Source organism: Hyla sarda, chromosome 1 (assembly GCF_029499605.1).
Source record: "Hyla sarda isolate aHylSar1 chromosome 1, aHylSar1.hap1, whole genome shotgun sequence".
In the NCBI taxonomy this organism is placed as follows: Eukaryota; Metazoa; Chordata; class Amphibia; order Anura; family Hylidae; genus Hyla; species Hyla sarda.
In genome coordinates this window covers 11572333-11591351 of record NC_079189.1, presented here as the reverse complement: position 1 = coordinate 11591351, position 19019 = coordinate 11572333, and positions in this window count along the sequence as shown.

Sequence of the window (19019 nt, the reverse complement as noted above, 5' to 3'; positions counted from 1 at the left end):
TTGCCACCCACCGCACCACTCTGTAACCGGGTCACTTTCAGGACTCCTGATGCTGCTGCTGCCACCTCCAGGCTTTTTCATTCTGCCACCATATGTTCTCCTCATGCTGCCGCCACCTCCACGCTGTGCCATTCAGCCACTATATGTTCTACTCATGCTGCCGCCAACTCCAGGCTATGTCATTCAGCCACTATATGTTCTCCTCATGCTGCCGCCAACTCCAGGCTTTGCCATTCAGCCACTATATGTTCTCCTCATGCTGCTGCCAACTCCAGGCTATGCCATTTAGACACTATGTGGTCTCCTCATGTTTCTGCCACCTCCAGGCTGAGTCATTTAGACACTATATGGTCTCCTCATACTGCCGCCACCTCCATGCTGTGTCATTCAGCCACTATATGGTTTACTCATGCTGCTGGGCCTGGGACATTACCTAAAAATGTTTATGGTAGCACTAGCTACCATAAATCTTCAATTTTAATTTGAAAATTCATCTTTTAATATTAGGGATTGTAAAGCCTTATTGTTTTCTCTTGCTGCTGCCAATTCCAGGCGGTGTCATTCTGCCAGATTATGGTCTCCTCATGCTGCTGCCACCTCTAGGCTCTGTCATTGTGACTTCTTGTTAGATTGGGTTTTGTGGTTTCATTTAACCCCTTAAGGACTCAGACAATTTTATTTTTACGTTTTTTCCTCCTCGCCTTAAAAAAATCATAACTCTTTAATATTTTCATCCACAGACAAGAATGAGGGCTTGTTTTTGTGCGACCAGTTGTCCGTTGTAATGCCATCACTCACTTTACCATAAAATGTATGGTGCAACAAAAAAAAATACTATTTGTGTGGGGAAATTAAAAAGAAAACTGCAATTTTACAAATTTTGGAAGGTTTCGTTTTCACGCTGTACAATTTACGATAACAATTACATGTGTTCTTTAGTCTTTGGGTCAATACAATTAAAATGATACCCATGATAACTAGGGATCGACCGATATAGTTTTTTTAGGGCCGATACCGATAACCTGTGGAGGTTAGGGCCGATAGCCGATAATTTATACTGATATTCCGGAATAAGTTATCGGCTATTTATCCACCCATCGACACCGCTGCAGATCATTGATTTAAAGCGGGCGCTTTAAATCAATGAACTGCAGTGGCTTTTGCGGTGCCTTAGACCGCTGCCGCCATCCGCTTCTCTCCCCCTGCCTGTCCGGGGGTCCTACTGAGTCCAATAAACGCCACCGCGACCGCCCACCGCCAAACCGCTCCGTGCTCTGCGGCAGTGATTTTAATAGCGATGCCTGTAATCTGCATGTCATACTGAATAACAGTATTATTTCACTAACACAGCACACTCCCTATGCTTGTCAGTACAAGGCAAAGTGTTCTACACCCCTATTGAGCTTTTCTGTAGGCCAGAAATAGCCATTTTTAATAGCGATTTAAAATTTGGTCCAAACTGAATTTTTTCGGAAATTTCGGCCAAATCGAATTTTTCAGAAATTCGCTCATCTCTAATCCATATAAAAAAGTTATGGGGGTCAGAAGTGGACAATTATAAACATACTCATATTATACATATTTTTTTTACAGTAGTAAAATAAGATGAACCCTACATAAATTGAGTATCTTTGTAACAGTATGGACCTACAGAATAAAAGATATGGGGGGAGATTTATCAAAACCTGTCCAGAGAAAAAGTTGCTCGCTTCTTTCATTTTCAACAAGGCCTCTGCAAAATGAAAGAAGCAATCTGATTGGTTGCTATGGGCAACTGGGCAACTTTTCCTCTGGACAGGTTTTGATAAATCTCCCCCATGGTGTCATTTGTACTGAAAAGTTCACTGCTTAGAATGGGAAGCTCCCAAAATTTACAAAATGGCATTTTGTTTTTTCAATTCTGCCCCACAAATATTTTTTTTTCTGGGTTTGCCATAGATTTTTGTGGTGAAATGATTAATGGTATTACAAAGTAAAATTGGTAGTGTTAAAAACAAGCCCTCATATGGATCTGTAGGTGGAGAATTTTTAGTGTTATGATTTTTAGAAGGTGAGGAGGAAAAAAAAAGTGCAAAAAGGAAAAATCGCCCGAGAGGGAAGGGGTTAATGCAGAGGTCTGGATGATCGGGGCATGTGTCACACTGAGTGGTGGTGTCCTTCCTTATCCCCCTCTTGCAACACACACAGCATTTTTTTCTGGGATCGTCCCTTCTTTCCAGAGTGGGGACCTTGGCACCTACATTTCCAGTTCCAAGGAAACTCCGGCCTGCTCTTTCCAGGTCGCCAAAAATTACTGCCTTTAGAACTTCCTCTTGGAACTGAAGGAATGTCCCTGTGTTGCCAGCGTACTGGGACAGTACAAATTAGTTGTACATGGCAACTTGGACCATGTAGACCACAACTTTTTTGTACCAGGGCATTATATGGCTTGAGGACTTGATCAGCAAGATTAACTCCCCCATATACCGATTGTAGACCAGAATACATGTGGGCTTGAGGACCGATGTCGCAGTACTTCGCACAGGAACAAGGGTGCTGCTGTTACCATGAATTGTGGTCAGCATAAGGACATTCCTCTTGTCTTTATTCCTGACCAGCAACAGATTTTCACTGGTAAGGGCCCTGCTTGCACCCTTGGGGATTTGTAGGGAGGCCTCTCTGATTCTCCCGCATGGTCCCACAAGCGGACATGGATCTGGCGGTGAGGGATTTGAACAGAGGAATGTTATCCACGTAAAGGTGGTAACCCTTATCCAGCAGTGGGTGCACAAGGACCCACACAGGTTTCCTGCTAACACCCAAAGTGGGGGGATAAGAGGGGTTCAGTATGGAAATCAGGTGCCTCGTATACTATAAACTTGAAAGTGTACCCTGAGGTACTCTTGCAAAGTTTGTAGAGTTTCACACCATCCCTCACCTACAATGGTAGTCCCAGAACCAATTACCATTTTTCCATAAAAATATGTTCTCAACATTCGATGGTTTCAGTATACAGAGCAGAGTCAGTATATACAGCAGGGTCAGTATACACAGCAGGGACAGTATATACTGTACAGTCAGTATACACAGAAGGGTCAGTATACACAGCAGGGACAGTATACACAGAAGGGTCAGTATACACAGCAGGGACAGTATATACAGTACAGTCAGTATACACAGAAGGGTCAGTATACACAGCAGGGACAGTATCCCGGCCCAGGTACCACTCTCAAGGGGGGTGCCAGGGGCGGACTGACCCGCCGCTGCTGAGGTCCAGGACACTCATCCCAGATCCCCAGCAGGCAGCGCTACATTCTCCTGTATGCGCAATACACGCACATACAGGAGAAGGTGTCCCCTCTGTGTGAGCCGCATCTGCAGCTACACAGAGGAAACGCGGGCCCCTGCTGAGGAGATCACTGCGTGGGATATCAGGTGAGCATCCTTTTTATTTTTATTTTTTGCTCTGCATATACCTATAGGGAAGGGGGGGGAGCTCTGCATATACCTATAGGGAAGGGGGGGAGAGAGGAAGGGGGCTCTGCATATACCTATAGGGAAGGGGGGGAGAGGGGGGGTGCTCTGCATATACCTATGGGAAAGGGAGGGAGAGGGGGGTGTAGCTCTGCATATACCTATGGAGAAGAGGGGGGGGAGGTGTAGCTCTGCATATATCTATGGGGAAGAGGGGGGGGGGTGTAGCTTTGCATATACCTAGGGCTGGGCGGTATGACCAAATATGTGTATCACTGTATTTTTTTTAACTTTCGGTGGTTCCACGGTATATAACGGTATTTTCACCCTCCCCCCCCAAAATCATGTGACCCGCCAGCGCCTTTTTTTTGGTCCGGGGGCCCCGAGTGTTGTCAGTCCGCCCCTGGGGGGAGGGGAGGAAGGGGGTGTAATTAAGGGGCGGGGTGCGTGTGTGTGTGCCAAACAAAGGGGGTCCGGGTGCCAAACAAAGGGTCCACCCCGGGTGCCAAATGCTCTAGGTACGCCCCTGCCCCCAGCTCCTCCATAGAGCACAGTGATTGCAGTTACATGTACAGCCCCTGTCCTCCCCTATCACACAGACTCAGTATACAGCAGTGATCTGGGATATATCAGCCATGTCTGCAGGGAGTGTACACAGGAGTCTACATGGGGTGAGGTAAGTGGGAGCAGAGACATGAGGAGGGATGAGGGGAGATGAGGAGACATTAGGAGAGATGAGGGAACATGATAAGAGATTGGGAGACATGGAGAGAGGGTTGAGTTTAAATCCTAGCAAGCTAAAGGACCTAGTCCCTCTGCTGCCTAAGAAATAGCCAGTTCTATCTGAGATTGCTAAATCCTGAGGAAATACTGATCATATATATAATATAGAAGATGATACTACACTAGTGTATGATGTATGAGGTAATACTGATCATATATATAATATAGAAGATGATATTACACTAGTGTATGATGTATGAGGTAATACTGATCATATATATATAATATAGAAGATGATACTATACTAATGTATGATGTATGAGGTAATACTGATCATATATATAATATAGAAGATGATACTATACTAATGTATGATGTATGAGGTAATACTCATCATATGTGGGAAGCCTATCAAGCTGAATTTGTGGGAGGGGCTTTGGCTATTTAACATCCATCGGCCCCTCCCTCTGGACGTATGCTGGGTTGGCGAAATTGCGGGGGTTCTTTCGTTGCGTACGCTGGGTCAGGTGTGTGGTGGTGCAGGTAAGTGCCGGGTGACCGGCAGGTTTCATTTACTGGGGCCCTGGTCTGTTGCAATTGCTCCCCTCGTTTGGCGGGCAGGCTCCGGCACCCAGCGCGTTATGTAGGCGGCGGTCCGACGGTGCAGCGCGTGCCCGGGCTGGCCGCAGTGAACACGGCCTCTGGATCCAGCGGCAGCTGGCGGCATGGCAGGCGCGGGGAGACGCGACCCACGTGGGTCTCCCTGTGCCGGCGTCTCACGTGTAACGCGGGGCTCTGAACGGGCGGAGTCACAGCATGCCAGTGAGCCAGCGGCATAGCTCCACGGATGGTCAGCAGGTGGCGCTGAAAAAAGGAAAAAAAATAAATAAATGTGTGTGAGGAAATGTGTTAGGCTTATAGAGTGTATTGGTACCATGCAGTAATAAGGGGCTGGCTTAGGGTGCACCGGTGTCAGGCCACAGTTTCCTGACACATGCACTGTCGCAGACAAGGGGCAGCTTGTAAGTTAATAATACTATAATCCATAATACTGTGGCTTCGGTTTAGGGGGGGGGGGTGGTCATGCATATCGGGGTACCGGGTCAGAGGCTTGGGGTAGTCAAGTAATTAGTGGGGTTGGGGTAGTTTCAGGCATAGGGGGGGGGGCTAGGGGGTGCCAGCACTTATATGTCAGAGGTGGTAGGTGGCGCGTAACCCATATGGTTAGAACACTGTTAGTTTCTCTTGCAGATTGGGTGGTCTGTATCCAGTTAGGTGGTCGTTACGTTCCTGGTCATTGCAAACTTGGCTACGGTCAGTACCAGCCGTACGGCGGTTGTTCATGTTATTTATTCACGTTTCACGGTGGTCATCACTTTCGCTAGCAGACGCTAGTTCACGTCATTTCAGTTCAAATGCTTAATACTCCTGTTACATTAGTTAATGTTACGCACTGCTGCTGTTACACATAGGCCCTGAATCACTGTATATCTGACTCGACATGTCAGATAGGGTTCAAGGCATCATTGCTACTGTCACGCATACAGAGCATTTCGTTTACACGGGTAGTGGTCACTGCGATCTTGACTCTTCTTCAAGGGTGACCACTTGCCTGCGGTGGTTGCTGACACGTCTTCAGAGCCATCGCTAGTTAGTTAGAAACGGTGCACACTGTAATCTTGACTCACAGTCAGGAGGTGTTCACGGTTTAGTTATTCATGACTATACGCGTCATGCACACGTTCTCGGTCAGACTCACGGTCAGGCCTCGTTTCAAACTATTCAGGTGGTACTCTGGGTCGCACTGGCACTACGGTCAGCACTCTTGGGTTCGGCCACATTGCACGGGCAGTCACCTGCAGCTGTAAGCTAACATTAAGTATGTATTCGGTTGTCCGCAGGGTTACAGTCGATTTGCTGTTCGTTTCAGGCGTCTTACTGTTTTGTTACAGTGGTGGTAAGGTCAGTCAGTACTCAGCAAGGGGGGTACACGTTTCTCATATCAGGTCACTCATGATTACCGTTTTTTTCCCCGGCACCCGTTACGGCCCGGACAGGTCATGTCTCACGTGTCAGACATAGAGGACCCGATGTCCATCCCTGATACACCAGCTAGAATCTCCGTGCGAGGGACGCCCTCCTCTGCAGCTTACAGGGCTTGGACGATCCCCAAGTTGATGGAGGAGTTGCGCAAGAGGGCAATTCCATTTCCAGCAACCGCCCGCAAAGCAGAGTTATACAAACTCCTCATGGCGGATCAGGGGGCTGGCGACAGTCAGGAGGGGACCTCGGGCCAGTCCAACCTCTCTGAACTGCATGCAATGATGACTTCCATGTTGGGCAGGCTGGATTCTCTGGAGAGAAGGGGCATTCAGGGGCCCCCAGCTCCAGCAGCATTGCAGGCGCCAACGCCTACACAGATGTCTGCCCCTGTTCCGGTAGACAACCCAGTTAGGCGCTCTGGGCCACCAAGGGTGTCACCAGTCCATTTTGTCCCAGCGGCCCTGAGAAAGGACATACTGGAAGGGAAGGACATCATTTGGCGTCCCTGTTGCTATCTGCCTTCGACGTTGAGGACACTAGAACGGTAGCGTGCGCTGACTTATCTGTTGTCCTTAAGAGTAAGGACACCAGGCTGAAACGGAAGCTAAATATCCACGAGTTTGTGATTGCCTTCAGCAAATACAGGGAGGTGATATGCTCAGCCAGGCCGGAGCGCAGAGAGGAGCTCGACCTGTATTTGCTGAGGGTTACTGAATACGCATACAAATACGGTGGTACCCATTTCTACGATTATCATAGAAGTTTCTCAGCCATGGCAGCGGCGGCCTTCAGCCAAGATGGGTACCTCACGGACTGGAGCATCGAAGATTCACAGATGTTCTGCAGCCACTTCGCAAATCTCAAATTCCCCGCATGTGCTGCCTGTCAATCAATCACGCATACTACGGCGTGGTGTGTAGGGCTGGCTCAACAGGGCGAGCAGGGCGCCGCCAGACCGTCCACTTCCACGGACAGTTTCAGCAGGTCCGCACCTTCCGTGGATAAGTTGGGCCGTCCAGTACACTATCTCGGAAGCTCACAAATTTGTAACAACTATAACATGTCTTCATGCAACTTCAGCAATTGCAGGTTATTACACGTCTGCTTCTACTGCTTCAGGGCACATCCGGGCTCTGCATGTAGGCAGAAAGGGCCAGCATGACTAGGCGGGGTACGTACCCCAGTCCTGGCCGCTCTGCTCGCGGATCACCAGGACCCAGTTTGGGTCCAGTGGTTGAACAATAGTTTTGACAGAGGCTTCCACGCCGGCATGGTCACATTGCCGCAGGCCACATTTTAATGTGACAATCTGCTGTCTGCCGTAAACGATCCCGCTGTTGTCACTGAATTAATAAATGCTGAGCTAATGAAAGGTTATACGATTGGCCCCTTGTTAGTTTCTCCATTCAGGTCTTGGAGGGTCAGTCCGGTAGGGGTGGTAACAGGCAAGTTCAATGGGAAAAAGAGACTGATATTTGACTTGTCGGCTCCTCATGGGTCACTTGTCCCCAGTATCAACTCTCTCATTCCATCCGAGGAGTTTAGTATGCACTATTCTTCCATAGACCAGGCTATTCAGGTCATCTTGGCGCTCGGCCCAGGGACTTGGATGGCGAAGGCGGATATCACAGATGCCTTCAAGTTGCTGCCGTTGCACAGGGACCAGTGGCAATGGTTTGGGCTCAAATGGCAGGGTGCATATTATTTTGCTTCCAAGTTGACTTTCGGATGCAAGAGCAGCCCGTGGCTGTTTGACCAACTGCCCCAGGCATTGCACTGGCTGCTGGGTAATGTCTCTGGATGCAGCCAGGTCATCCATTATTTGGATGACTTTCTTCTGCTCAGTCGCCCGAGGGAAGAACCGGACCAGTTGGTCAGATTGCTGAAACTGTTCACTGATATTGGGGTGCCAGTGTCTCCCAAGAAAACGGTCAGTCCAACTAAGTGTCTCACCTTTCTGGGAGTAATCCTAGATTCAGTCGCAATGCAAGTCAGCTTGCCCACTGACAAACTCAACTGTATCAGAGACACTATCCACAAGTACACGGTCTCCCAGGTCACGACCAAGGGCGAGTTGCAGAGCTTGCTGGGAATGCTGGCATTTGCTATGCGAGCAATTCCGCAGGGCAGAGCGTTCGTAACCAGAATATTGTCTTTGCTGCATGGTGTCCCTCAACAACACAGTAGGGTTTGGTTAGATTGCCAAGCCCTGGCTGACCTGAACATGTGGGATAGGTACATGGCACAATGGAATGGGATGACTATGTTTGTCCCGCCAGCCTCCGAGTTGTCCCCCAAGATCTGCACTGATGCGTCATCTTCCACCGGTTATGGTGCAGTGTGGGGCGGCAGGTGGATGGCGGGCCAATGGTCCAATCAGGTATTGGCTCTGGCAGGCTTCTGCAGCACTTCGGCACTTTTTGAGGTTTTCCCCATTGTAGCAGCTGCAGTGACATGGGGCGACAAGTGGTCAGGGCAGACGGTGGAGTTTCAGTGTGACAATCAGGCGACAGTTGCCATAGTCAACAAGGGCAGTTCCAGGCATGCTACTGTCATGTCTTTCATGCGCAGGTTAGTCTGGGTGTCCTTACAACACAACTTCTATTTTGTAGCCAGACACATACCGGGGGTAGACAACACGGCCGCAGATACTCTGTCCAGGGCTAATTTCCATCTCTTTTCACAGGTGGCTCCGCAAGCAGACGCAGTAGGAACACAACCCCATTGCCTGGCACAATTAATCTTGGACTGAATTACTACACACAGGTGGCCCGGGAGTTAATGTCGGACGCCTTAGCCCCCAATACCAGAAAGGCCTATCATGCAGCACACGACACCTTTAGGTCATATCTGTCTCAACATAGCATCCCCTTTTCTTACGACACCACTATCATTCTATCTTTCATCGGTTTCTGCCACTCTTCTCTGCACCTGTCTCATAGCACTATTAATCTTACCTTTCGGGCATTCAGCATTGCATTTCTTTATCCCACCCAGACAGGCTGTCTATTCTATCATCTCAGGCTGTCAAGGCTGCGCTCAGAGGGGTGGTGGCTCGTAGCTCCACAGCGCCACCTCTCAGGAAACCGATCAGCGGCGAGCTGTTCCGAGCCATGTCTGACGCATTAGACAATAACCCGTTTGGCTTCGAGCGCAGTCTGATAATCAAATCTGCCATTTATCTAGCCTTCTATGGCTTCCTCCGGCCGGGTGAATTTTCATGTGTCAGGCGGGGAGCGACACATCCACAGAATGCTCATTTAAGGTGGCAGGGTTCTTGGTTCGAAGTTTCACTGTCCGTCACAAAAACTTTCAGGTGGGGGGCGGTGGTTAAGTATTTTCCTTCAGGTAACAACTGGTGCCCGGTGGCGGTGTTGGCACAACTGGTTGAGTTCCTCCATGATAAGCCTCCGGAGTCGCCACTGTTGCCTTTCGGTGGGGGTGCTCTTACCACTTCTCTTTTCACATCGCATGTCCGCACGCTGCTTGGTAATTTAGGACACAACCCCAGAGAGTTCTCAGGTCACTCATTTCGCATAGGAGCAGCATCGGCGGCCTCCAGGCACAAAGTGCCTGTACATGTCATCCAGAAGTTGGGGAGGTGGCGGTCTGATGCATATACCACTTATGTCCCAGATCCCTCAAGGGAAATGGCAGAGGCATTTCAATTTTTGGCATTATAAATAAATGATACTTAATTTACCCTAACTGGTGGTGTATTTTTGCCCTCTATAGGCGGACACTCGACGCGGTTTTCAGGCACACCTCAACCGCTGTTCTCTGTTATAAGTAGAGTTTTGTGTTAGGTCTTGGTAAATATAGTTTCTTGCAGGTGGCCTTTGCAGGAGATAACAGGTAAGCCCATGCACGGTTCAAAGTCCTGACCACAAGTGGGAAGCCTATCAGGCTGAATTTGTGGGAGGGGCTTTGGCTATTTAACATCCATCGGCCCCTCCCTCTGGGCGTATGCTGGGTTGGCGAAACCCACCCTCCTCACCCTTTTCTTCATCACCATACATAAGGGAATGCCCTCTATAGGCGGACACTTGACGCGGTTTTCAGGCACACCTCAACCGCTGTTCTATGTTAAAAGTAGAGTTTTGTGTTAGGTCTTGGTAAATCTAGTTTCTTGCAGGTGGCCTTGGCAGGAGGTAACAGGTAAGCCCATGCACGGTTCAAAGTCCTGACCACAAATATAATATAGATGATATTACACTAGTATATGATGTATGAGGTAATACTGATCATATATATATATATATATATATATATATATATAATATAGAAGATGATATTACACTAGTGTATGATGTATGAGGTAATACTGATCCTATATATAAAATAGAAGATGATACTACACTAGTGTATGATGTATGAGGTAATACTGATCATATATATAATATAGAAGATGATATTACACTAGTGTATGATGTATGAAGTAATACTGATCATATATATAATAGAGAAGATGATACTACACTAATGTATGATGTAATACTGATCGTATATATAAAATAGAAGATGATATTACACTAGTGTATGATGTATGAGGTAATACTGATCATATATATAATATAGAAGATGATATTACACTAATGTATGATGTGTGAGGTAATACTGATCATATATATAATATAGAAGATATTACACTAGTGTATTATGTATGAGGTAATACTGATCATATATATAATATAGAAGATGATACTACACTAGTGTATGATGTATGAGGTAATACTGATCATATATATAATATAGAAGATGATATTACACTAGTATATGATGTATGAGGTAATACTGATCGTATATATATAATATAGAAGATGATATTACACTAGTGTATGATGTATGAGGTAATACTGATCATATATATAATATAGAAGATATTACACTAGTGTATGATGTATGAGGTAATACTGATCATATATATAATATAGAAGATGATATTACACTAGTGTATGATGTATGAGGTAATACTGATCATATATAATATAGAAGATGATATTACACTAGTGTATGATGTGTGAGGTAATACTGATCATATATATAATATAGAAGATGATATTACACTAGTGTATGATGTATGAGGTAATACTGATCATATATATAATATAGAAGATGATATTACACTAGTGTATGATGTATGAGGTAATACTGATCATATATATATAATATAGAAGATGATATTATACTATTGTATGATGTATGAGGTAATACTGATCATATATATATAATATAGAAGATGATATTACACTAGTGTATGATGTATGAGGTGATACTGATCATATATATAATATAGAAGATTATATTACACTAGTGTATGATGTATGAGGTAATACTGATCATATATATAATATAGAAGATGATATTATACTAGTGTATGATGTATGAGGTAATACTGATCATATATATAATATAGAAGATTATATTACACTAGTGTATGATGTATGAGGTAATACTGATCCTATATATAAAATAGAAGATGATACTACACTAGTGTATGATGTATGAGGTAATACTGATCATATATATAATATAGAAGATGATATTACACTAGTGTATGATGTATGAAGTAATACTGATCATATATATAATAGAGAAGATGATACTACACTAATGTATGATGTAATACTGATCGTATATATAAAATAGAAGATGATATTACACTAGTGTATGATGTATGAGGTAATACTGATCATATATATAATATAGAAGATGATATTACACTAATGTATGATGTGTGAGGTAATACTGATCATATATATAATATAGAAGATATTACACTAGTGTATTATGTATGAGGTAATACTGATCATATATATAATATAGAAGATGATACTACACTAGTGTATGATGTATGAGGTAATACTGATCATATATATAATATAGAAGATGATATTACACTAGTATATGATGTATGAGGTAATACTGATCGTATATATATAATATAGAAGATGATATTACACTAGTGTATGATGTATGAGGTAATACTGATCATATATATAATATAGAAGATATTACACTAGTGTATGATGTATGAGGTAATACTGATCATATATATATTATAGAAGATGATATTACACTAGTGTATGATGTATGAGGTAATACTGATCATATATATAATATAGAAGATGATGCTACACTAGTGTATGATGTGTGAGGTAATACTGATCATATATATAATATAGAAGATGATATTACACTAGTGTATGATGTATGAGGTAATACTGATCATATATATAATATAGAAGATGATATTACACTAGTGTATGATGTATGAGGTAATACTGATCATATATATAATATAGAAGATGATATTACACTAGTGTATGATGTATGAGGTAATACTGATCATATATATATAATATAGAAGATGATATTATACTATTGTATGATGTATGAGGTAATACTGATCATATATATATAATATAGAAGATGATATTACACTAGTGTATGATGTATGAGGTAATACTGATCATATATATAATATAGAAGATGATACTACACTAGTGTATGATGTATGAGGTAATACTGATCATATATATAATATAGAAGATGATACTACACTAGTGTATGATGTATGAGGTAATACTGATCATATATAATATAGAAGATGATATTACACTAGTGTATGATGTATGAAGTAATACTGATCATATATATAATATAGAAGATGATACTACACTAGTATATGATGTATGAGGTAATACTGATCATATATATAATATAGAAGATGATACTACACTAGTGTATGATGTATGAGGTAATACTGATCATATATATAATATAGAAGATGATATTACACTAGTGTATGATGTATGAGGTAATACTGATCATATATATAATATAGAAGATGATATTACACTAGTGTGTGATGTATGAGGTAATACTGATCATATATATAATATAGAAGATGATATTATACTAGTGTATGATGTATGAGGTAATACTGATCATATATATAATATAGAAGATGATATTACACTAGTGTATGATGTATGAGGTAATACTGATCCTATATATAATATAGAAGATGATATTACACTAGTGTAGGATGTATGAGGTAATACTGATCATATATATAATATAGAAGATGATATTACACTAATGTATGATGTATGAGGTAATACTGATCATATATATAATATAGAAGATGATACTACACTAATGTATGATGTATGAGGTAATACTGATCATATATATAATATAGAAGATGATATTATACTAGTGTATGATGTATGAGGTAATACTGATCGTATATATAATATAGAAGATGATACTACACTAGTGTATGATGTATGAGGTAATACTGATCATATATATATATATATATATATATATATATATAATATAGAAGATGATACTACACTAATGTATGATGTATGAGGTAATACTGATCATATATATAATATAGAAGATGATATTACACTAGTATTACACTTAGCGCACTTTTTGATCAAAATGTGTCCCCCCCATCCACCACGCGGAGGTGGCCTCATATCGGATGGGACCCTAACATGATAACTCACCTCTGCTGTGCATATAGCCTCTGACTGTGTGACATGTGACATGTGGGATCAGCCATTGACTAAACCACCTCCAGTCTGAGAGGGGTGGGGTGCACGGCTAAAGAGGGTGCCACACCCCCCAACTTACAAAGTAAAAACAAAAGGAAAAATAGCCAGCACAACAACCTAATACACAGGTGGGGGGACACATTTTGATCAAAAAGTGCGCTAAGAGCCTCCATTTTTTGACCAAGAGTGCTGTTGCAACTTTCTTTTTTGTATATTTTTTGACCATTGGGCCTCTAGTATATATACAGAAAAAAGCGAGTTCACTGAAACCACTTCCTGTAATAACAAAGAATTAACTTTATTGAATCAATTCCCATAAAAACCGTCCTCAATATCTGGACAATTAAAACTTGCAGGTAAAGTCCGAGTGCAGCGGAGGAATCATACCGCCATTTCCCTGCTAAGAGCATTATATTCTGTATGCCCAGCCAGATCATATACTAGGAATCATACCGCCATTTCCCTGCTGTATGACAAGCCAGACCATATACTAGGACTCATACCACCATATCCCTACTGAGTGCGTCATATACTGTATGCCCAGCCAGACCATATACTAGGACTCATACCACCATATCCCTACTGAGTGCGTCATATACTGTATGCCCAGCCAGACCATATACTAGGACTCATACCTTTATATCCCTACTGAGTGTGTCATATACTGTATGCCCAGCCAGGCCATATACTAGGAATCATACCGCCATTTCCCTGCTGTATGACAAGCCAGACCATATACTAGGACTCATACCACCATATCCCTACTGAGTGCGTCATATACTGTATGCCCAGCCAGACCATATACTAGGACTCATACCACCATATCCCTCCTGAGTGCGTCATATACTGTATGCCCAGCCAGACCATATACTAGGACTCATACCACCATATCCCTACTGAGTGCGTCATATACTGTATGCCCAGCCAGACCATATACTAGGACTCATACCTTTATATCCCTCCTGAGTGCGTCATATACTGTATGCCCAGCCAGGCCATATACTAGGAATCATACCTTTATATCTCTGCTGAGTGTCATATACTGTATGCCCAGCCAGACCATATACTACTTAGCATCCTTGCAGAGATAGGGCTGTGAGAATGTTTGCTCACCATGTCCCTGTGCAGTCCTTGTGCACCTGCACATTGTTCCCCGGCCTAGCAACCCTGCTCCATGCAGCAAAATATCCTAAGCCTGCGCCCTGATGACGGAATTGGGGCAGTGAGCAGCAGGTGGGGCACTTTAGATTGTCTTCCCTCTGACTGAACGGATGATTTATGAGCATGCGCCGGAGTTTGCTTGGCTTCGGCATGAAGTAAGCATTTATGCGCACGCGCTGAAATAGGTTTGGCCCGCACCGGGGTACGCATTGTAGTTCTGTGACAAAGCTTCCGCCATTTGACATGCACTCTAACTCGGTTCCATCCTCCGGTGCCCTGGCCACATGGATCGTATCAGATATGGTACAGGTGATGTTCTATATATAGATAGCTAAATATATAGCGGTGAGCGTCTACCAGTGCATTAGGTCGGCCTCTCCATAGCCCACCATCCGGGTTATGTGATACAAATCTATGGACCCCCACCATGGCGACTGATAGCACCAACGATAAGTACATCCAGAGTGTGCCGTTACACACCTGGCTTCTTTACAACTTCCCTTTGATATGATGTCATTTTTCTATCAATCTTTGACTAGCTACTGACTATCCTAGGTGTATGCCACTATGCTTTAGTCAGACATTACCATTAGTTTGTATTAATATTCGTGGGTATATCTGTGTATCTATGAGTGTCTCACCACCATTGGGCTAACCACTGTTGTTCTATTGTGTTTATTAGGGCTGTGTTATTTTTTGTAGCTCCACCACTACCTTATTGATTTAGCCCATACATCTTTGCTAAATAATCATAATTTTATTGCTGGATAATCCTATTATATTGGTCTATGAGTTCCTGGATGATCCCAAATGCAATTAGACGGGGGTAACACGTTGGGACAGATGACTGTTACATGAGATCAGAAAGTTTGACCATGTTATTTGCCCTCATTTACTTACATGATTCCGACCCTTTTCGTCGGGTTTTACGCCTAAATTCTGTCGCACTGAAATGGATGTTGTTTTCGGGAAAAGGGGCGCGTTCCCTACTTCAGCCAAAATCACTCGTCTTTTCCTAAGACCACTTAGAAATTCATGTGAATTATCTGGGAAGAAAACACGACATTTTAAAGCATGTATAAAGTTTCAGAAAGCGGAGTAAATTCTCTGGCTGTTTTCCCCTTTGCCTGTCTCGTCTTTTTCAAGCAATTCGTACTTGTAATTTTTACTTTTTTTTTTTTTGCACAGTTTTATTTTTAACCCCTTAAGGACCAGACCAATTTTATTTTTGCATTTCAGTTTTTCCTCCTTGCCTTCTAAAAATCATAACTCTTTTATATTTCCATCCACAGACCCATATGTACCAATTGTACTTGGTAATTACATCACTTATTTTACCATAAAATGTACCGCGCAACCAAACAAGTATTATTTATGTATTTTTGGGGGTAAAATGGGAAAAACTGACATTTTACCTCTTTATTGGGGGAGGGGATTTTTCACATTTGGATACCATAAATGGGAACTACGTTAATTGAAACAGGTGGTAATGTATGGTATCCAATTGACCTAGTTCCCACGGTTCAAAAAATCATGCCTATCCTAATTAAAGTATAATCCCAACACTGTATATCAACCCAGGTATTGAACCCACACCAGGGTCTCCCATCTACGTTACTACCAGGACCCTGCTGTTTAGCTTTCTACCCCGTTTGCAGCAAGATCTCTATAGACCACAATGGGCCAAAAATCACAATGTTATAGATCCAGCCCATCCATTCCTATACACCACCAATAGACCCTGGAGGCTGACTTCAAATGTTTAATGGGTTAATGTATTTATGGAAATATGTATATATAAAGTACTGTATCCACACACTGTAACTCGGACCTGAGGAAGGAGGGAGCCCCTCAGAAACGGGTAGTCCTACCATGTATTGCCAATTTTTATGATCTTCAATAAAAAGCAATTACGAATCTATACCCGACAACTGTGTCACCACGCCGTTGTAGTGCTCCAGTGCCGAAGTCGGATATTCACTGGAAGGTCAAGGAAACCCCTGCTGGGATTCCCACCTCCCACATCTGTACTTCTGTAGAAGAAACCCTGCAACAGAAATAAACCTGCCTGTGACAGAATTTACAGTGCAACAGAAAACCCTGCAAAAGAACTTACCGTGCAACAGAAATTACTGTGCAACAGAATTTTTCCCTGCAACTAAAAATATCGGGAAAAGTGCGACAGATTAGTAAATACCAAGTGAATAAAATGTTAAAAACACAAAGAGAAATACAAACCGACACTCCAATCTTAGTAAATGAGGGCCATTGTCTTAGAAATTTTTATTATGTTTTGTTGTGATTTATAGGGTGTTCGCAATTTTTGTTTAATTCTTTGCATACGGGGTTACGAGGGCACCAGGACCGGATATACATTGAGTTATAATTTTGAACTGTTCTTTATCTGGTTTGTTGTTTTCTCCTTCACCTTATATTAGGCAAGGGAATGTCACTGTGGTTGAGGTCACCCTGTGAAGGAGGGGGGTCCCCCAAAAGACAGGGACAGCTGATGAGGGTGGCTTAGAGTTAGAGAGCACTGTTCCCTTTCTTTCTTCAACCGTCATCAGGAAGAGAAGTGCATTAAGGGGTATTCATTTAGTGCATTAAGGGATATTCATTTCTAATTATATCAATATATTTATCTCCCCTCTCTCTTCCCCCTCCTTTTGACATCATTTTGTCGCTGTATTTCGTTATTTGTGGCCCTATGAAGGACTTCTGCCCTGGTACCCTCGTGACAGGTATGCAGATTAGGGTTGTGGTTATGTGCACTGTTTTATAGGTGGTGTGTTGCACAATTTGTTATGCGCTCTTTTATCAATGTTAATATTAGAAACTATTAAAAGTTGCATTTTATCCCTTTACCGTCAAGAGCGGAGGTTTAGTTCTTTTCAGTAGTGATTCTCAATATTCCAACACTACACATGTTGGACAGCATGTACCAGCACCACAAAGCGATGACAGACTACCTAATGCAGCAGACAGGCAGTTTTTTGAGCCAGTGTGATTTTCAGCTTGGCAATTAATCAGTGACACCTGTCACATGCTTAGGCCTTTCCGCTAGGACAACATTGGGATTGTTATGCTACTGATATTCCTTTTGGAACAAATGTTCATGGTGATGATTGAGCAAGGAGGGATGGAGGAAGGTTTTTATTTGTCTGACAACAGTATGAATGAGGAGTTGCATGAGTAGGTGGAACCTGAGGAGGATTTGGAGATAGAATTTGTCAAAAGGGGGCAAGGATCCTACATAAGATGACAGTGATGATGATGATGATGACTAGTGATGCTCGCGAATATTCGCAATGCGAATTTTATTCACGAATATCGCATATTCGCAAATTTGCGAATATGCGATATTCCCGAATAAAGCAGAGTACTGTAAAAGCAGAGAGTACTGTAAAAAAAAAAATATTCGTAATTACGAATATATAGTGCTATATTCACGAATTCGCGAATATTCGCGAATTTGCGAATATAGCACTATATATTCGTAATTACGAATATTCCTTTTTTTTTTTTACAGTACACATCACAGTGATCATCCCTCTCTGCTTCCAGCTTGTGTGGTGTAAAGAAGGCTCTAATACTACTGTGTGAGACTGGCGTACGAATTTTCGCATATGCTAATTTTCGCATATGCAAATTTTCGTTTATGCTAATTTTTGCATATGTAAAGTTTCGCATATGCGAATTTTCGCGTATGCGAAAATAAAACGTGAATATTACGAATATGCGAATTTATTCCATATATTCGCAAAATATCGCAAATTCGAATATGGCCTATGCCGCTCAACACTAATGATGACAAGGACCATGATAACCTACCTTGGCAGTATTGGACGGAGGCGAAACAAGCCTGGGCCTCAGAAAAACTGGTAAGGATAGCGAGGTGTAAGCTTTAATGCTTTGCAGTGACATATTTGCACTTGAAGAAAAGAGATGTGTACTGGATAGCCACCCTTGAAGACCCACACTATAAAGCCAAAATGGGGGACTTTTTTCCAACCTCTTAGAAGGAGGGTAAATTTAATTTTAGAAGAAAGAGGTGCTACATAGCAA